We start from the raw sequence: 12,574 nt of genomic DNA, 5'->3' as shown, positions 1-12,574 counted from the left end.
GGTATATATGTAACCATTAAGTTATTATATAAATGCTAATAAAACTAATATTATAATGTTCAAACAGTTAAAAATATATAACAATAGAATTGTTATTTTTTCCATTGATATAGGTAATTAGGCACCCACAATGCCACAGCATAGATCGGCAACCCTAGGCTATAGTATATAGTGCTTTAATATCCGGCCATGACCCTATCATGAAAGTGCCAAAATTGCGCAGCTGTATGTATATATATGGTGTTTAATATGTACTTGTGACAACATCATGAGTGGCATAAAGCCTGTAGGTTACAGTACTTAAGTTTAAAGTGCATATCATATTATCATAGAAAAGAACAGTCAAGAGAGTTTATGGTAATAATTGGTGGAATTTTTTGAAGAGTTAAATTATCGAAAATATTAAAATGCTGTATCACTGATAAAGTTATCTACTAATTACTATTTTTATGATAACAATTTGTAAATTCTATAGTGTATGCTTATTATGATATACCTATATATTTCAGCTATTGAAGAGTGTTCAGTTGGTTCATTGTAGGTAGGTCATAGGTATATTCGTATATTGAGTTTTTAGCAGTATACGTTTTAATTTTACATTACAGATTTTACGATTTTACGCAGTGTAATTTACTAACTTATACAAGATAAAATAGTATATTATACCGAGTTAGTTTTTTAACTATTCATAAAATATTTGTCGTCAAAAATATAATTAGTAATTACCAAATAGTAGTCAATTATTGTAATATATACCTACTTTATCATTCCTACACTGGGTAATACAATACGATTAGGTTTACAGGGTTTACTGACCATCTTAAAGAATTTAATTATTACTTATTAAATAGCATGTTATTGGTGTGGTAGAGCCATCACATCGATAATCATTGCCATGATCATATTATAATCCAAACAATGACAATCACGTATTTTTCTTATAATAATATGACAAAAACATACTGAGCTAGAAATATCTATAACAATTTTCAATTTTCCAAACCATTATTCTTCCTATATTAGATATACTGTTTATATTCTATCTTTGATTGAAAGCGAACAGCGAGAAACTTCCTATAATATTTAAACTTTAAATCATTCTCGTAGAAAATCATTGAAATATTGCAGTGATGAGCAAAAATATTGGTGGTCATGTTTTTCATAAGTTTTTTTCTCATTTTAATCATAAATCCATGTAAAAATCATCCATACTAAATAGATGAATTATTATCTTTATTATTATTATTATTATTATACAATATATTAGATATTTTAAAATACCTATTTATTTATTTCTCTTGGTTTAATTTTTATGGTGATTGGCTTTCTTGGAATCAAATTATATTCTAATGAAAATCCTTGCCTTCTAAACAAGAAAACCAATAATTACATATTTATTTATTCTTTCACTCAAAATGGTGAATCTTATATTTAGTTTCTGGTTCACTAAATCCTATTTTCATCCTATTTAATTACTGAAAAAGATTGAATAAATAAAAGTAGGTAGTAATATTTATGAAAGATGATTTCAAAAAAAGATAATACTTTTTAAATTAATAAGTATTATATATATGGCTATATGGCTATATATAGCCAAAATATTGTTAGGTACTCAAATATTTTATAAAAATAGTATTTTAAATAAAATATTTAAAACAGTAAATTACTATACACGTTTTCCAAATATTATAAAAATATTTTTGTTTTAGAAACCTATTTAAAATTTGATAGGTACTCGTATACAGGAAAATTTCAAATTATAGCCAACGTTAAATTACATTGAATTTATTTAAGTATATTTAACTAGGGTTTATATATTTAAATCTGAGATATTATATACTAAGCGTATATTATTATAGGTACTTTTTTTTCTATATGAGATAGAAATGTAATTTTTATATATTAATTCGTCATTCTGATTTTAAAGTAGGTATATATCAATTATTTTTTTTACTTTGTGCCTTTTTTCAATATAAATTTTTTATACAATTATTCTATTTTTGGCATTTTATGAAATTTATTGTGCCACAACAGGTATGATAAATTTATGGCATGCAAAAAATAAATTATTTTCATTACACACACACACATATATAAATATATATAATCTCAGCTGTTTCCACAGCGCTGCGCCGAGCCATATATAAATATATAATATATTATTTTTATTAGATATAGATTCGTTTACTTACCTTATTTATATTAATTCATTAACTATACAATAAAATTACAATAATTTTATCGTGAGCCGCAAGTTGGTCACCTCGGGTATATATAATATAACACTTTTCATGGCACGCTCAAGAAAAAAAAAGTTATTTTAGGCAGTTAGCGTTCAACTAATTTGCCACCCCTGTGCTACAATATTACAATAATAAAAAAAAGTGGGTAAGTAGCTAACTCTGCTGTACATTAGGTGTCGAGTTGGCCACTATTATCATAGATCTGTTAAATTTGAATTCAATGATACCTATATTACTGCATATACGAAAAACGATTATATGAATGGAAAATATGGTTATCAGCCTATAATATCATCAAGTGATAAGTAATGTTTTTTTTTATAGTTAATAAAGTCAATTACTTTACTTTTAGTACTATAGTATAGGTTGATATAATTTTTTTAAAAATATTGCATTTATTATGTTATTTAGTACCATTGATTATAAATACTATTACTATAAATATAAAAATATATTACTAGTATTTATAACCGCAATGTTAGTACTTTATTACTATAATAATATATTTATACCACATAATATGAACTAAAAAACGTATACCTATGTATTTTAATAATTTTATATGGTAATGAAAATATATTTTGTGGGATCTTGTATGAAATTTTGAAACATTTTTACTCAGCTGTTAATTATTTTAATCAAAATTTATAAAAAAAATTTTAAAAATCTAAAATGTTGTATGCTATTATGATATTATAATATTAATATTAATATTGAATTTTTAATGTGGATAGAAAACAAACATTTTGTAGAAATTTCCAAGATTTTTTTTGTTTAGGTAATTATACATAAAAAGACAAAATCAATTTTGTCTAAAATTACCTAAAATTACAGTTTTTCATAATAACTTATTTATTTTCCTTATTATATAAAAAAAAGTATACTGGGAAAAATCCTGATTTTTATTCTATTTGACTTTAAAATTTAAAGTACAAACTAGATCCAATACTATCTCCATTTTATTAAAAATCGAAGCATTTTGTTAACAACTTATCTCATACACAATAAAAAAAAAACACATAAAAAAACTGCATTTGCAAAAAAAATATAGGTCCTTATTTGAATTTCTTAAGTCAACTCCTAAAACTCGCCCCTTAAAATATGGTAAAAAAAAAATATAAAATGTACAAAACATTTTGAATAAAAAAAATGTTCGTATTATACATTGTCTCTGTTTTGAATATTTATGTGACAATCGATAATAATATAACACATGTACATATTATATATTATACTGCTCTGCGGGCGAAACTATACCTATATTATGATATGCTATGTAAAGGCTATACATATAAGTACAGCGTGCATAGGATTCGTATATAATATTAGCAATATCGCCAATATCATTATGCATATTTTTTATATTATGCAATACGTCAATATACACCTACCTGCTTTCCGGTTAAAAGTCAACATGAGATCTAAATGTATATACACGTGATCGTATATATATTATAATATTATGATGTGCGTAACTTTAAAATACACACATCGCGAGATAACGTCAAATTGCAGTTGATATAATAGTCTCTGGGTCTATCATTCCGTCCCCATACTTATGTATATATATATAGGTGTATATACTGTATGCTATTATAATATATATACACACACCTACATTTTATTTCGACAGTGTCATATTTCACCTGCTACAGCAGCCTAAAATAATATATATATATATCGGTACTATTACTATACCACGTATCCTCTCATCATTCTCGTTCACTTCCTCCATCCCCTCTATTTTTTCTCTAGTTCTCTCGTTATTCCTCTCTCCGTATATATATTATACATTATAGGTACCGCAATATTTATAACGCGTACCTTTAACGCTCATCGTCACTTCACTACTACCGTGTCGCTCTGTTGCTCATCCCCTACGTATATCCTGCTACATCCCACAACAACAACAACGACCGACATCAAAAATATATTATACTTATATATATATATACGAGGATAAGCTTGAGTGTAGTGCAACGTCGACGACGAAATAATGTTAAATAATGACGGAGACGGCGGTCGTTGTGTGTATATCGTATTTCGCGTGCGCCCCCGCCACCGCCTACGCTTCCAAAGTATCGTGTATCGTGTACCACCATCACTAAACCCCCTCAAGCCCTTCCATCACCTCCACCACCGACGCCACCAACGCTGCCGCGGATATCGTATGTCCACCGTTCCGCGTTAAATTACACATTTTCCCCGCTGTTCGATTGTCGTCATGTATAGTGTTCGTCATTGCATTCGTATCGTGGTACGGTGCAGTAGCAGCGTTATAATGTATTATTATATACCACCACCATAATGGCATGATATACGTACTGTACAATATATATTATACTACCTATATAACTACTGTTTACTGTATAAAGTACCTATGTTGAAAATCAATATTAAATATTTATATTGTAAAACTAATATAATATAGCAAGTTATACTGCTAAGTGTACGATATATGTATATCATATTGTATCATATTGTATCATATTATATTATGTATAGGTGTGTGTGAGTGTGTATCGCCCACGCTGACGATCTGATATAAAAATAATGATGAGCGGTGGTTAAGTATAACAAACGATATTAACAGTGCCAGTATATTAGAAGTTCTCGTCGGGAAAATACCGTTGTCAGAGTAAAATTGTACTGCAGTTGTATTGAGTACACGTTGACGGCATGATAATAGACGTTAGTATTGTTTTAAAAAAAAAAAAATAGATGTTTTATTTTGCAATTAGATAATGGTGCTCTTTATTGATTTTTGCTGCAACTGTATATATTTTAACTGAATATCCATTAAATTAATTAATTATACTAGTCAAATATTAAGAACGATTTTAATATTTACTCTATGATTATTTCCTTATTTTTGGTGCAATTATAGGTAATATTTTTATTGTTTAGAGTATTTTGTATGTTTTTAAAAGCAAATCTACATGCACATTTACAATATTTTTAGTACAGCCCTAGTAATGAATGTTATTAACAGAAAATGAGTGAAAGGGCTGTGGGGCCACCGACGAAATAACACATTAAAAATATTTAATGGGGCTTCAGCGTTCAGCCTTCCTCCCCAATTTTTTTCCACTCTATGTCATCATTCATTACACATATATATTATAATATACGGATGCAATAGATGCACATATGTCGGGTTTGGTGGGTTTAGTGCAAGCATATTACTTGTGTTTACAATGATAGTCCGTTGTGCTAATGCATATATCGTAAACTGCAGTAATATAATAATATAATAATAATATACACTTGTATTACTCTATATATGTGTTATACATATATACACATAAATGTGTGTGCATGAATGTATACATATATATATATTATTATTATTATATATAGTTAATGTGCACATCGGCTGGTGTCTGGTATGTGCGAGGTACAATAAAATGTCCGAGAGACGGTCAGTTCTTTTACCGTCGTCCGAAATCCATCTGGGCCGGTTGTAAACACGTGCAGCGTTGATGACGGTCATTGCTGCCACAGCAGCTATAGTACTATACACAAAGTGTGAGTGACGAATAGAATGATATAGGAATTAAAAAAAATAATAATAAATAAATAAAACGTCTGAGCCATGTCTGTGTAATAAATTATTAGACACTATGTATACGTAAACGGATCTATACTATTGAGTTTTTATTAGAGCGAAAATTTTCATGAGCAATAAAACTGTCAAAAATATATGATGATGTATAATATAATATTAGGTATTATGCACTACAACTTTATTGTTGGTAATGCATACGAGAAAAAATGTGTTTTTTTTATATATTTCCTGTATACAGTGTAAACACTTTAATCACTTTTAAAGTACCTACGCGTTTTAATGAACAATAAATTACTTAATTTTTCATTTAGTGATGAGGTAAGTTACTATAAACTCGTATTATATAACAGTTTACAAATGAGTTAAAGTTTCTATTAAATGTATTTAATATAAATAAGTGTTCTTATAAGTATAATTAGTACCTTGCTATACCTTGCAATGACATCATATGACATAATTTAGTATATTACATACTATATTATTATTATTTATCACATAATATTATATGATATGACATACATTTTTATACACTAATTTTTTTTTTTTGAAATTTTAGTTAAGAACTGAAAATACTCTATAATGAAAACACATAATATTATTATTATTATTATTGTAGTATTGTATAAATACGTATTTTATATTTAACGCTACTCACTACCTATAAGACTTTCCGGTTCATCGATTTTTTCCTGTTATTCTACTGGGTTCTTATTCTTCAACAAAACCATTCAAGCTAAATGGAATTACGCGCCCTTGTCCATATTTATGTTTCGGACCCTGACTACTACTTTCAGCTCCCAGTCTTTATATTTTTCTCATTGTAGACAGAAAAAAATATGGTTTTAAGCGGTCCCCCATAAATAATTGTATACCTCAGTCAACCCCTGCTCTATAACCTAAAGGTTTACATAAGAATCGTCCTCGAGTTCGTTGTTGTATTGTATAGAAAATTACCGTAATTTGTCCAGATTACAGAATCATGTATTATGTATAATCGTAACTCATATAATATGTATACCTATAAACATGTTATATTTTTGAAAATGCATAAATCAAGACACAATATATAGTGTACTTATTGCAACATTAGTTCAGCCTATATGTTTATACATATGCAGTATTATTACTGTAGTCAACAGTTAAAATAAATTTATATGGTCATTACAAGATAAATCATTTAAGGCGAATTTAATAAAAATTTAAAAATAGGTATGTAGCTGTAGTATCTTAAATGTTCAGTAAGTTGATCTACTTACTTAATTGTTTTTTTTTTCAGGACCAAGAGTATTTATTTATATTATTGAATAATGACCATACTTATTATATAAATTATCTATGTTTATATATATTTTTTTATTCCTTAAATGTACTATTTTAATACAAAGAATAAGGATATGAGAAAAATATACTTTTCTACGTTGCGGTTGTACCTGCAATCTGTAGTACCTACACAATGTATAGCAATACAGTACTGTGGTAACTACAGTAATTAAGTGTAATTAAACCGATTAATTTAAATTGATGTGCTGTTTATTTACTATAACTATACATAAATTTAAGTTTAGTTAATTGTTTTATCGAAAAATAATCATAGCAAATACGAATTGTACTTAAAAATATTGCGTGAACAATATAACATCATCAGTAGTTATATAACCTCGAAAATAGTTTAAAGACTGTAGTCTATACTCTATAATACAGCTAATAGCTATAATAAAATTCATATTTCCAAGAATTCCACACTATACACCGTGCAACAGTAGTACATCTGTCGAACCTATATAAGCAAATGTGAAGATTTGCATCGAGACATTTTTCGACTAAACGACATATTATATACACAAATCGTGTCCGGGTTTGGGGTTGAAATGGGACCTATAGCACAGACATAATATATTAATATATGTATACACATACGATGTATAGAAGTGAGTAAATTATTATGAATAATTTTCGATTTGTATAAATCTACATTTTCAAAAGAATCGTTTGCTTAACTAAATTTACAAAAAAATATATAGTTCCCGTTTCAAAATAAAAAATTTTATCATCTATTTCTTCTTTATCTCCGAGTATTTTTCGGTCTTTAAAAACATAAAATAAAAATATTTTGTTATCCGTATTCAACAACATGCAATATAATCAATTCTAAACATTTGAATTTGAATAAATGAATAGTTTGTGATAAAAACAGGATAGATATGCTTGAAAAATCACCCTGTATAATATTTTATTATTTATTAATATATATAGAGTGAATACGAATCGTCTATACAGAAGCTAAACAGGGTAGGTGTGTCTGCTTCGGATAAAATAATGTCGTACGTGTGTATGTGTCAGAACACGTGCATAATATATATTATATGTATAGTCGTAGACGATATAATGACGAAGGGGAGGCGCACGTCCGTCTACATCGTATAGTGACCACCGTCATTAGGGTGTTTTTCACATAATGCAGATTGTAGACGTACGCCTAATTATATTAGTTCGTGTCGTAGATATATACCTATATTTACAACACTTGTAAAGATGGTCTTGCGAGCTCGCAACCATTGCCTTCCAAACGAAAATTATTACGTCTACCAAAAATTCTACGTAGGTAGGTAATTTCTGGATTCGGCTCGCTGCTGCAAACTGTTTATAAGTGGGGTATTTCGAATTTCGTCTTGGGGTTAAAGGGAAACCTATTCATCCAGAGTCTACAAACTCGAGTGGAGTTTCACCTTACCAAACAAGCTTCCTTAGAATCGTGATAATTGTATGACTAATTAAATAAAAAATACGTTACTAAAATTATAAATACGTAGGTATATAACTTGATACTCAGGAAGTTAACCATATTACCGTCGAGTACACATCATGTTTTAATAAATATAGTTTTAATTTAAACTCATTAAACTAGGTACCTATACATTGCAAATATACAATGTGATATTTAAAAACTATTTGTTATATTTTTATATTATTTATACACATCCATAATATTATAAACTTCAACATCTATAACATGGAATTCAACTTTTTATTTTGTACCACCTCATCAATAATTTTTTCAAGCATAATTTTAATATTTCAGTGATATGCCAGCCAAAATTGTAAATCAATGTCTATACTCTATATTCTTAACCGCTAAAAGTTGTTCGACTATTTAAACTATATTAATTATTATAATTATTTTATCTAGTATACATATAATAATTAATAATAATTGAACATAATATATTTTTATATTTAAAATTTTCTATAGCTATAAATTATTTCATAAAAATCAACATTGGATATTTAAGCATGATATTAACTATTCATTTTTATCATTGTCATTTTTTGACATTCACTGTAATCACTCGTCGGTCTCGTCATCAAAACATTTGAATGCCAACTACTACGAACGCGTAGAAAGCAATATAAAAATACTCATCTATGAACAAAGATAGTACAATATTTTAAGATTTTTACTGCTATATTTTTTTTATATTTAATTACGGGTAATCCTCGTTTAAATTAATTTTAGTTTTTTTTTCAGTTATTTATAATATAAGATAACATATTAATAATGTGTGTAAATTATTTTTTTAAGTCATATTATAGTGCATATTTCTATATTTCTATATATATTTACATGCTAAAGTTATTAGATCTAAAATCTGGTCATGAGTATACTATAATATTATACCAAATCGAGCTAGTATAAATTGATCTAATTATATTTTCATTATTTATTCATCCTAATCAATACAAATCTTAAAACTATTTGATTATTATTACTTTACAAAAAAAATCATATACCTAATATAATTATACTTTACTGAAAACAACTAAATGACTATAAATACACAATTTTTTTCAATAATATTGATTTATTTATTTACAAATTAGGTACCAACATATGGGCATTCTCTTATTCAATCTTTAGATTGGAGTTGCAATTGTCCGATCGTTTCTCAGGTTTACTCCTATGATTAGTGTTCATTTATCCATCTCCTGTAAAAAACTCAAAACTTATCTTTCTATTTCAATACTTAGATTAAGTGAATGGAAATTATCTTTTAAAATATTGTAATAAATAAGATTTTTAAACTTTTCTAAGAAATGTAAAAACAAATGTTTCAATTTTTTATTTTAGTAAAATAAAATAAATAAACTTCTTTTGTGAACTAAAAAATTACAGTTCTCTAATACAAGAATAATTACCTAATCAAAATCGTATTTAGAGAAAGAGTAATTATCGATAATTGGTGATTAAATGCTTCAACAATAAGTGCATATTATAATAATTATTTTTATTTCTTAAATAAAAATTAACACTTCATACCTATAGTTTACTTTCGAAAGTTACTATTTTGCTAACAGAGGTAATGAACAATATCTTTAGTGCTTAATTATAAAGTGGCAGGAAACTTCCAAATTTTAAAAGTCTGTCCCGATGCGTCGTTTTTAAAAGTATATATATTCAATTTTCGTACTTAGGATAAAAATTCAACTATAATATTAATTAAGATACTCGTATATCAACTCTTTTTAGTCGATATACATACTAATATCATTGTTTAAGTATTAAAAACAGTCTTTTTTTATATATTAATACAATTTTAATCATTTAACTCATGTTTCTATGGTATCTGTACATTGTGTTGTGTGCATAGAGCCGAGCCTTATTTTATACTTTAAAAATACACGTTCGACGTCCTTTTAAGCATGTACATTGAGGTGGAGTGAATAATTATGTCGAACTAGATTACTCTCAGCACAAATTAAATTTTTTCACATGATGTGAATTCAAAATAAATATCTTTTCGCAATATAATCGTTGACTTTTTGTATTATTTATTCTATAGAATAAACCTACACGCGTGCAGTAGATTCCCGGCAATAGATGGATAAATATTGTATTGATGGATGTTCCCTGCATGGTTTGCAGTGTGTGAGCGTTTTTGTTTGTTCTCGGAAAATACTTTTTGGGTGGCAGTAAAAAAAAACATATACTTTAAAGCCGTATATACTATATCGATTGGAGAATATTGATGAGTGGGTGTTGGTTGGTGGTGGTGGCTATAGTACGACGCGACAGCATTACATTCAATATATTATTATTTTGAAAAAAGGGGTCACTAAGCAGTAAGTTAAATAACATAAAAACCGGGTAAAATGTTCCTGGTAAAATCATAAAAATCTACAAAACAACATACAATAATGTTAAGTAATTTTTTTGCTTTAATGTGTTCCGAAATGTTCACGCAATGTATTCATATATATATTATATAATAGTAATAAATTCACTTAAAATGTGTATATATTTAAATGGGGATTTTACGACATTATAGATAGCTTATTTCATAGGAATAAATATTTATAAATTAAACAAAACGTTGAGTGGGTAATTGTTAAACAATAATATATGTATACATAATATTTAACTACCTCTTATTGTAAAATAAAATATATGATACGTATAACAATATAGATATCTATAATATTATCAATAATATATAAATATTATGGTTATTGCAGCTATAACTTGATAACTTTTAATGCTGTCATTATTATTATTACGATGTCATATATTTTCATATCACGAAATACATTAAATTAATTTTAATTATTGATAAAAAAAAAAAAAGTTTTGATAAATATGTTTTCTGTTTATTAATTTATCTTAATATTAATGAGATTTTATAAAAAAAAATCAGGGAAAAAATTGATTATTTTAGATACTATTGGTAGAACAAAAAGTTGTCCAGTGGGCAGTAAATGTTGAAAAAGTATAGCAGATATTGTAACTGAATATTAATTGATTCAGTATAAACTTTATGCTTCACTAAAATACTTTAAACATAATATAGCCGGAAATATTGTTAATTTTTTTAAGTCTAAAGAAGTGTTTGAAAACGTTTTTTAATACCCAAAATATAATTATTGATTTGTATACACAATGTATTACACATATTGTATTACAATACATTTAAAACCATAATATCTAAATGTAATTTTGTTCTTATTATTATTTTCATTTTAATTAAAAGCATTTCAACTAGGATCGATGATATTTGAATGATTTTTTTGGTGAGGGAAGAGGTGGGTTAAAAAAATTAATTGCAGTTACTATACTTTTTAAAATATTAGACAAAAACAGACATTTTTAAGCAGTTTTTAATTGACCCCAATTAAAGCACCAACTACATCCATTAGATTTGATAACAGAAACCACCTTAAAATTTGAAAATTGAAAAATATTTTCTAATTTAAAAATGTAAGTATTAACACAATTAGATACAATTTTCAATCAATACATTTATTTCTCAGTTCAGGATCTTAATAAGAATAGAAATTATTACATAATATAATAGTAGTTTAATTATATATGTGTCAATACATCAGTTACAATTTAAGTTTCTGAATTTCAATTTGGATTCTATTTTTATAAAAAGAATTTAGTACTTAATGTATTTTCAGTGTTATATATATATTTATATATATGTATATATATCGCAGGTATACTCGTATATATTATTAAGTATAAGACAAATAATTGATATTCTAATCGAACCACCTATCATTATCCTATCATTATGATATTATATTATTTAATTCCATAATTTCCAAGAGATAAAATTTAAAAACACAGTATATTATTTAGGTGTAGGAAAAAACTTTTATTTCTAAAAAGATTAAAATATATATAGGTATAATTATAATTTTTCTAGTTTTTTGCCTAAAAATATTAATTTGTATACATTTTGTTAGATAAACTTAAATTATTAAT

General features: G+C 26.4%; 1 long non-coding RNA gene across 3 annotated transcripts in view; it reads right to left on the bottom strand.

Annotated features, from left to right (window-relative positions):
- Positions 1-12,574, bottom strand: part of LOC126552860 (uncharacterized) — a 30,466-nt gene that overhangs the window by 6,685 nt on the left and 11,207 nt on the right. Inside the window, exon 3 of one of the 3 annotated variants that reach the window (XR_007606326.1) lies at positions 9,669-9,795. The exons of the other annotated variants lie outside the window; for them this stretch is intronic. This is a non-coding gene — a long non-coding RNA (uncharacterized LOC126552860). Of the gene's footprint in view, positions 1-9,668; positions 9,796-12,574 lie in introns of those variants that run through there. 3 annotated transcript variants of the gene reach the window in all.

This window comes from Aphis gossypii, chromosome X (assembly GCF_020184175.1).
Source record: "Aphis gossypii isolate Hap1 chromosome X, ASM2018417v2, whole genome shotgun sequence".
NCBI lineage: Eukaryota > Metazoa > Arthropoda > Insecta > Hemiptera > Aphididae > Aphis > Aphis gossypii.
The sequence above is the reverse complement of the archived record's forward strand: the minus strand, read 5'-3'. Positions and strand labels throughout refer to the sequence as shown.